This window comes from Cottoperca gobio, chromosome 23 (genome assembly GCF_900634415.1).
Source record: "Cottoperca gobio chromosome 23, fCotGob3.1, whole genome shotgun sequence".
Lineage (NCBI taxonomy): Eukaryota > Metazoa > Chordata > Actinopteri > Perciformes > Bovichtidae > Cottoperca > Cottoperca gobio.
The window spans coordinates 13191059-13200205 of NC_041377.1; positions in this window are offsets into that span (position 1 = coordinate 13191059).

The following is a 9147-nucleotide window of genomic DNA, read 5'->3' on the forward strand; positions in this document are numbered from 1 at the left end:
TTTCACTGTATGTAACAGCAATCAGTGTAGCATACACATGTTGCTCCACATATTTAAGATTCTTTCAAAAATGTGAAATATAAGACAAATAGACTAAAAGCATGAAAATAAGCAGAATGCTCCGCTCCCTTCACTGGTTACCAGTAGCTGCCTGAATCTGCTTGTGAATCTGAATCTGGTGCTGGCCTACTGTGCTGTGAATGGATCAGGCCCTTCTACATCCAGGCCATGGTCAAACCATACACTCCCTACGCTCGCTTCGGCCAATCGGATCGCTACTCCCTCACTGCGAGTGGGGCCCAGATGCCCCTCAAACGGTGGAACGAGCACCTCATTGATATCAGATCAGCAGAAAGTCTCCACAGCTTCCGTCGCAGACTGAACACCCACCTGTTTCGACAGCACCTTGGCCAACATGTAGCTCCGTGTGCTGCACTTAAAATGATTTCACCTTTTTGAAGCTAACGTACTGGCGAGACTCTCGCTGTTTGGAAGTTGTATCCTCATGATTGTTTGCACTTCAACTCTATGAAATGTAATGCAATGAGTAGTGGCTTAAATTCAATGAACATAAAATAAGTTAATAACTACTTTTTCCTTTCATTTTAAAATACACTTTCCCTGCATATATTTTTCATTGATATGGACTTGAATGCTTCGACTCTCACGAGTTAAAGTAAAGAAATTCCTGCAGCGAGCGAGTTATCACCTCCTATACCTTCTCGTGCTCCTCTCGCAGCCGTATTTACCTCCTTTCTCCTGCTCTTCACTCGCATGATGAGACCAAAACATCAAATAGTATAAATCTTTTAAAAGCAATAAGGATAGCATGGCTGTGGGCCACGGCATGGCACGCGGCTTTGCTGCTGCACTATCTCCTCCTTTATCTGCTGCCTGTTACTGCTGGTGCCACTTCATAAATAAAGCCATTACACTGCAGAGAGGAGGAGGAGGTGGGGGGGGGGGGGGGGCAGGGGGACAGGACTGTGTGTTCACATAGACAGATGCACATAAACACGCTGACACGCACACACTCTGCGCAGGTACTCAGTTCTTCTGTCGCTGGGGAGCTTTAACCCTGACCAGCTTAGTTCAGAGGCAAGGGGCTTTATGGGACATTGGGGAGCAGCTTGCATGGAGTAAATAGAATATCCAGGGGTGTCTGTCCCTTTCTCACATTAAGCCACCAACATCTCAACGTTTTTTGACTCTGACAGAGGTTTGTGAATGCGTACACTTCCACAACACACAAAAAAAACAAAGCATAGAGTTTGTGTGAGTGGGTCCCAGTGCAGCTAAGGGTTTTGTGCTGACACTGAAGAATGTGTTCATCTAGGAGTGAAGGGCCTCTCTCTCCCTGTCTGTTACCTGCCTCTCTGCCTTGCAGACAGACTGACTGACAGCAGTGTACTGCAAGTGTACTGTAGTGGGGATCTGACAGGGATCTCCATGTGATCCGCTGCAGCTCCCAAAAGGCCTAAAGCTAAAACCCTTCCCCGAGCGTATTGTCCAAACACCGCGCCATCTGAGAGGAGCCGGCTTGCAGGGTGGGCCCCCGATTTCCCAGAGCTTTGTCCCCTAACTGAGAAGTTTTGTCAAAATGTGCTCGGGTGAAAGACACACCATTTTCCACTACTGTTTCGGTTATCGGAGGTTGCTCTGGATAAGTTAACCGAATGTTGCTGCGCCTGCGAAGGAGGGCAAAGCAGGTAGTGAATGATTCAAAGCAAAAGTTTGAAGAGGACTGGCCTTTCTGAAATCTGTGGTCAACTGGAAAAAAATAGGGCTTTGTTAGAGACGGAGAGAAATGGGAGTGCACCCGATGGTTTCGGAGCAAGTATAAGATTAAATCTGTGCCACTCTTTCCACGCTTTCTACTGCTCCGTCCTGGAGACAGCAAGGTGGAGAGCGTGAGGTGGAGAAACATCATTTATAACCGGAGCGAAGGGAGTTCATCTTGCTGGAGAAAGAAAGAGTTGGATTCACCTTTCAGCCACTACGAAAGAGAAAGGGGTAGAAATGTAAGGACAGAGCGAGATAAAGGTCACAAAGCAGACAAGTAGTGTTGATATTATTGAAAGGGAGAGAGGAGACGACAGGCGGAGGAGAGGTGGAGCATCCCCGCAAGAAAGAAAATGGTAAAAAAAAAGCTGATTTGGAGAACATTCAATTTAGTTTTACACGGAGTAAGATCTAAATATTTCTCCTTCTTTCTCTTTGTTAGCTCAGACAGCTCTGGAAATACTTTTACAAGTCACTGATAATAGTTATAGTTTTTACATGTGGGCTTGCAGCACGTTCACGAGCGCTTCGGGTTTCCACGTGACACAGCGTTTTTCACACAGTGCAGGCATGATTGAATTCCAGCCTGCGCGTAAGTGTTTTTTGATCTAGTCGGCTTGATCCTTGCGCACCACACACACGCGCTACACTGTATGCACACATGTGTACAAACACGCACACACATCACATTATACGGCATCAGCCGGCCTCAAAGTGGATCATTATTTACTAAACAGGTTGCCTAACAAGAAAAGACTGATTCCCCTGCAGGCTTGTATAAAAACCCTGGAAGCATGGCGGTGGAGCAATATCCATCATAATTGATGTGTTGCAAAGCAGATTACACACATTAGCGCACACTGTTCTAGCTATGACAGCTCCGACTGAACATGACAAATTCCATAATGTGGAGGAAAGAAAAAAAAAAGGTATTTTGCTCTCTCTGGGTATTAAAAAGGCACGACAACTAACAAAGAAGCATTTGCATTTGCAGGAGTTAAAGTGAGAGCATGTGTTTGTGTGTGCATCCCTGTCTTACGACACCTCCTCCACGCTCTCATCTCTCCTTAATTACATTCTATTTGTTCCACTCGGGGCGGAGGGTCCTGTAAACTGTTTGGAGCTTGGCACAGCTTCCCCTGCTCGCTGACGAGACTTCATTCAACGCGGCTAATCCCGACATAGCATTAGCTACGTGGATGATGCGTTCGAGGCCACTGACAGCCGCGGCATTATTTACTGAACACAGCACAACAGATAAGCCCATTGAAAGTGCAGCAGCTCGTTCATTGTGTGGAGGCATTAATAGTGTGTGTAGCTGCCTAATCAGTGGGCTGGATGCTGGAGGAATAAATAAGCTTTGGGAAGAGGGGCGGCTCGATTCGCTCGCTCACTCCCTCCTCTCTTCTCACTCACTCACTCACTCACTCTCTCAGTCACTCTCCTCTCACTCGTCTAATCAACTCAACAGCATTACGGCAAATCTGCTGCCGGAATTCCTGCTGGCTGCCTCCATTTCTGCACAAGTGCTATTGAATTAGAAAACGATTGTAAATAATGCGCCATTGATTAGCACTTTTCAAAGCCATTCTTTTATTTTCTTTATGTTATTATTATTTTTATGTTGTCCACTCAATACGAAAGTGCATTAACATTTCGTGGTGTTTTGTCCAGTAATTCTAAATGGCAACACTTTGTCCCGCTGTTGATTTTATCAGTAAATAACACTTAATGGAGGCAACCAAAAAAATAATGAGCTTCCTTCTTCACAACAAAAGCTTTATCTTTGCTGATCAGAGCCTCTTCTGTGTTTGTTTGTAGTCGTTCAAAAGACATCATTTGACGTCATTTCAAAAAGAATGTGCAATGACAATCGTTTCTTGTCTTTGTTTTTTTTAGATCTGCATTTCCTCAAATGATTTAGATATTATCCCTATAATGCTCTTTTGAATTTTCCTGAACATGTCCCCTGATTCTGTGTTTCCGTAGGAATTATTACATTTCCAGTATCTTCTCTTTAGCCGTTGATTAAACCTAACATATTAAGAGATGTAATTTAAATTATTCTCCTCGGCACTAATTGTAAAATTCATTTTAATTGTGAAATAAGGCCTGAGCTGCGCCGTGTGTTTATGTGTGACCGAAGCTGTTCGGAGCCGTGTCGTTAGCCACACACCCACTCCTGACGACCCACTAATTAACACCCCATGTTAATCACTCTCAACCCAACCAATAACCAGTGACATGCCATCATGCAGATCACTACATCATACCCCGGCACAGCAGCACATCCAAGCCGGGCGATGTTTTCCCTTTCTCCTCGGTGTTGTGTTGTAGAGATGTCTCGCAGAGTATTTTGACTTATTTGACAGTATGAGAGCAAACACTTTTAACAGTTTTCCTGAACATGAATTTGGTATTTATCAGGACTGCCAAGTGATACTGAGGTGATACGAATACTCGACAAAGAAACATGTCACCGGCACCCGAACCATCTGTGGCTCGTAATGGACCCTGTGTATTTCCCCCTGCGCTATAATTTCTTATAGCACATTTATTTGCATCACGAGTGCCACGTGTATTAGATCTAATCCATTAGCCTGATCCCACTTTACATACACTGGTGTGAGCACATGTTGGCGAAATATCTTCCCGGTGAATCTGCCGTTCTGGCTGAAATAATGATTTTGATATAAGTTAAGCTGATTTGCCTAAGCTACCGAGTAATTAACTGAACTTAATCATTGCATTTCAATTCATTTCCATTACCTGAATTATTTTGCCAGTCTCTCCTATCTTTTGTAATGTCTGTGTCTGCTTTAAGCTCACTGTTGTCTGCTGGTGGAAGAGAGAGGCATGTGAACTCTGTTACAACACTGACCTCTAGTGTCAGTTTGGCCCGACTCTGGCTCGCTGTGTGAGTTTTTTAAATGTGACATTTTAGCAGGCTCATTGGTAGTCCTATCTAAGGTAATGAATCCGCTTTGGACAAACTGCCTAGTTTGAAGCTTTAGCCTGCAAACGCCTGGAGCGGGGATTGCCCAGGATAGGGCAGAGGTAGATTAGGAGTCAGTGTAATGAGAAGCAAAGCATCTCTTTAGCTCACCCTTTGTCTTTGCCTCCCTCCACCAAGCCTTGGAGGAGAAGGAGATTCTTCTCTGGCCAGTGGCAGCCACACGGGCATTGGTTTTATTTTTCATCATCCTCTCCTCCCTGCCGGCGCCCTCCTCTTTTCCTATCTCTATCCTATTTTTCACTTCCTTTTCTCCCTCCTCAGCCATGAATGCTGACACTTACTCCTGCCGAAGCGGCCTCGCGTCCTCGACAGGGGATTGTCAGATCTTCTAGAATATGGAAAAACACAGACGCTTGCCAGCCACAATGGTGTGCAGCTCATAGGTAATAGGCATAATAGGGTCAGGCCTGCATTTAATAAACAATTACCCATCTATAATAGATGAGTCCGGCTCCTAAAGCCCAGCGCCTGGCCTGGGTCGGGAGAGGGAACAGGGGAGAGGGAACAGGAGAGAGAGAGAGAGAGAGAATGAATAATGCAGACGAGATGCCCGTCAGAGCACCAAAACGCAGGGGCCCACACAGTGCCAATTATCTCCCCCTGCTAATGATGATCATCTTGATGCACTCCCCCCAACACCCTGCACCCCCATGGTCAAACATTTACCCAGCTGCCCCCTGCACCTCGCCATGCTCCTTAAAATCAGAGGAAACGAGCCAAAGTAGTTTTTAAACGTCCTTCTATTTTATTTTGAAGGCGTAGCAAAGGGGTTTCCTGGCGTCAGGATGGCGGGGGCACAGTGGCCATCATCGCCCATCTTTTTTGAATTACAAATCAATCGGGGACCTCTCTTCAGTAGCTTCCATTCAGTCCAAGGTCACCCAGATTACACAAGGTTAAAATGTGTGCTGGAGTGTGTGCATGCAGAGAGACCTGAGAGGGGGGGAGGGGGGGGGGCTGTCGCTAGTTGGATTAGCATACAACTCCGCCAGAGCGAGGGAATTAAAGGCAGCACAGAGGGACCATGGCCGAGCAAAATGGTCCCCGCTCTCTGCTGTATCTGAATAGACAGCCTGAGATACGTGAAAAACAGACGAGGCAGTGAGGAGAAGCTCTTTGGCCCCCAGGATCAGAGGCGGGCGGACCTGTGGTGCTCAGACACACTGCTAGTTAAGTAGATAGGGCCCCAGCAGACTGCTTCAGTACGGGCTCTGGGAAAAATACACAGCCATTTTGGCTCCCTCGGGGCCCAAGTCTGTGGTAATAATGGGATCAGAGCCATGACCCTCCCAGGACACCGTACCACTATTGGATATTCTATTAGTTTTCCTCTGCTGCGAAAAGAAAGTCCGAGCTCAGCTACTTTTCTCACTCGGAATCACATTTGTTTTACTTTTATGTAGCTTTCACAGTGACTAATCAAATTATTGAAAGTTTCCCAGGAAGAGACTTCATTAACAATTGAGCAGAGTGCAGTGCTACTTATGACTATTGTAAAACCTTCTAGTATATAAAGCTATGTATTGTGGATATCTTCTAATCATATCTAATGTACTTTATGCATGCAAGGATATTGTAAGCTATTAACATATGCACGAAAAAAGCGAGACCCATAATTGTTCCTTTTTACCATTTAATCCCAGCACTGGAAGATACAGCAGAGATCACATTAACATTTACATTTCTGAATCCCCCACCTCCTTGATACAGCTGCAGCTTTCAGCCTCAGCATCTCATCTGCCTTTACATAATATCAGGCTGTATTAATGCTACATATGGAGCTCCACTGTCTGTGCTGCGTAGATTTACATTTTCCTAATGATGTGCTTTCATTCTTCCTCCACTATCCGCCTGTCCTTCCTTTCACCTCCAGCCCACAGCCCAGGGTGATTTAAAACACATACAACTGTACTGCCGTTTTACTGCGGAATAACACAAAGCGCGGGTTGAGACACCTTTGGTCGCCCCGGCCCCATCTGTTGCACATCTGGAAGTGGTGCGCCGCACCAATAATTGGAAGTCAATTTGTTTGAAGTTATGTATTTGGCATCTGGCTCGATTCATAAAAACTCTGGGAATCGCATTAATTTTATAGCATCTCGAGGAGGCCCAGCCACTTTTTTTTTTTTTCATCTCTCTTGTGTTCCATCGTTAATGCACGTGGGGCCTTGCTAGTCTAGTGACGTGGGAGTTTGTCGAGCACTGGTCAGGGTGTGGTCCTTAATAAAAGCAGCATGGAGGCTAATGCCCTAAAGAATCATGGGATGAATTACTGTAATGCACCGGGGAGACAATATTGATTGCTTCAGCTCCTAATCATTAAACGTAGTGCTCAGATTCTGGCAAAGTTTTATATTTCGACATTAACTTTGACCTCAACCTCAGATCATTTCGTATTTTTTCCTGAAGGAAAAAGTCAAACCGGGGCCTAGTTTGCCACATTTCCAGGAGACGGGCTGACTGATTGAGAAGCAGCATGGTGTTGTTTGTCACACAGCTCTGAATCATGGCTGAAAATAGATATGACACTTGATGTTTGGTGCCTCACTGCCGGCTGTCATATTGTTATTCCCACTCAAATTCCACCTAATTTGTGCACAAGTCTTGTCACAGTCCAGGTCCTGATGAGGGCTTTTAGGTGGTTGTTTTTTTCCCCTTAGCTTCCTCGTATGTGTGGCAACGAGGGTGCAATGAGATACACACCTGTGTATGCATATCTGTGTGTGTGTGTGTGTGTTTGTGCTTGCATGTGCACGTTTGTGTTTGCACACAAGCACATTTGATTAGGCTTGTTTGTGTGCGCGAGTGCGTGCGGGCCCTGTGTATGTATGTGTGTGTGTGTGGGTGTCTGTTTGCCGTGCTCCAAAGTGAGTCACCTCAGCGGGAGGTGATTAAGAGTTGCCAATGGCAGGCTCGACAGGTGAGTGCATTGTAGCACGCTGGCAGCTGTGGCATCTGCACAGGTGACAGCTTCTCCTGCTCATTGCTGGTGTCAGTGTTGGTGGGTGGCAGGAGGCCTGACAACGTTGTTTTGGTGACAGAACGACTCCGCTGTGAGGTTCACGACATCACTTGCCTTCTTTAGATTTGTCAGTTGATACCGGGAAGTATAGGGACTACCATGGACTTTAGCATATACTGCCAAGGCCCTATTCCATATGTGAAAGTACTGTGGTTATACACTTTTTTATTGTACTTGATTGGGGTTGAGTGTTTGTTTTAAATAATCCACCACGAATGTTCTCTGTTGTACCTCAGTCCTGCCTCAGGTTTCTCTTTTATTATGAGCTCACTGCACAAGGTGAGAAAGCACAGCCCATTGCTGCCACCTGCTGTTTGAAATGTGACACCGCAGCCTCCTTTTTATCCACAGAGTGAGGTAATTCTTCCAGGGAGACCATTTTGCTGTGCATGCATAAGTAACACAAAAAGGAGTGGAAAGATTATTTTACAAGGTGTACAGTTTTTGGCACATATTGAAACGAGCGAGAATCTGTTTCTTATGAAGTAGATTCTGAGGATGTGAGAAAGAGAGAGACGGGGAGGTTTGCAGGGCCGCAAAACGTTCCACCAAATTTGTTGTACATGTTCTCGATTATGTTCTCCTCCAAGCTAATGTCTCTAACATAACAGCGTTATCGGATACCTGCGCCGCTTTCTAAATTCCACTGTCGACACTTTTCCTGTGAGTTTCCAAACCATGGGTTGATGAACTGCGATATTCCAAATAAAAAGTCGCTTGTTCTGATGTCACCGTTGCCTCATCCGACCACATTTCCTTTTGAAGCCTGTGCATAACTGGCCTTGAACTTTGCCCGTGATAGCCTTTGATATGGGGAGAAATTAATTAGTTAGGAAGTTTAATCTGACTTTTCTTTTTCAGCGCAGAATGCTTTGTCTCTGGAGGTGAGCCCTTAAAAGAGTGTTATGCGTATAGGTATTACTGTCAATACTTTCATTAAGGTAAAAGGTATTTGTATTATTCTACCCCTGACTTTGACTTTCATCCGTTCCTGCACTACGCTAATTGGATTTGTGTATTTTTCCCAAGTTTGGTAAGATGAGAAAGGAGAGAGAGAAAAATCACTGAAAAGCAAAATGTAAATTGAGCCTTTTGAAATTTCAACCATGCTGACTCTTTCTTAGATACTTCTCCTCAAAATCTATATTTACCTTCCTTAACTGCTTTGGCCAATTACCCGTAAACATCACTCGACACTTTGTAGTTGGAAGGACTGTACTCCGCGGTGCTTGATTGATTGGTTCAGTCTTATTTGCGGCTAGCAAAAAAGAAAAAGGAGATGCGAGCGGGGAATGTTTTGATTTCATTACAGAGAAACACACGCTAA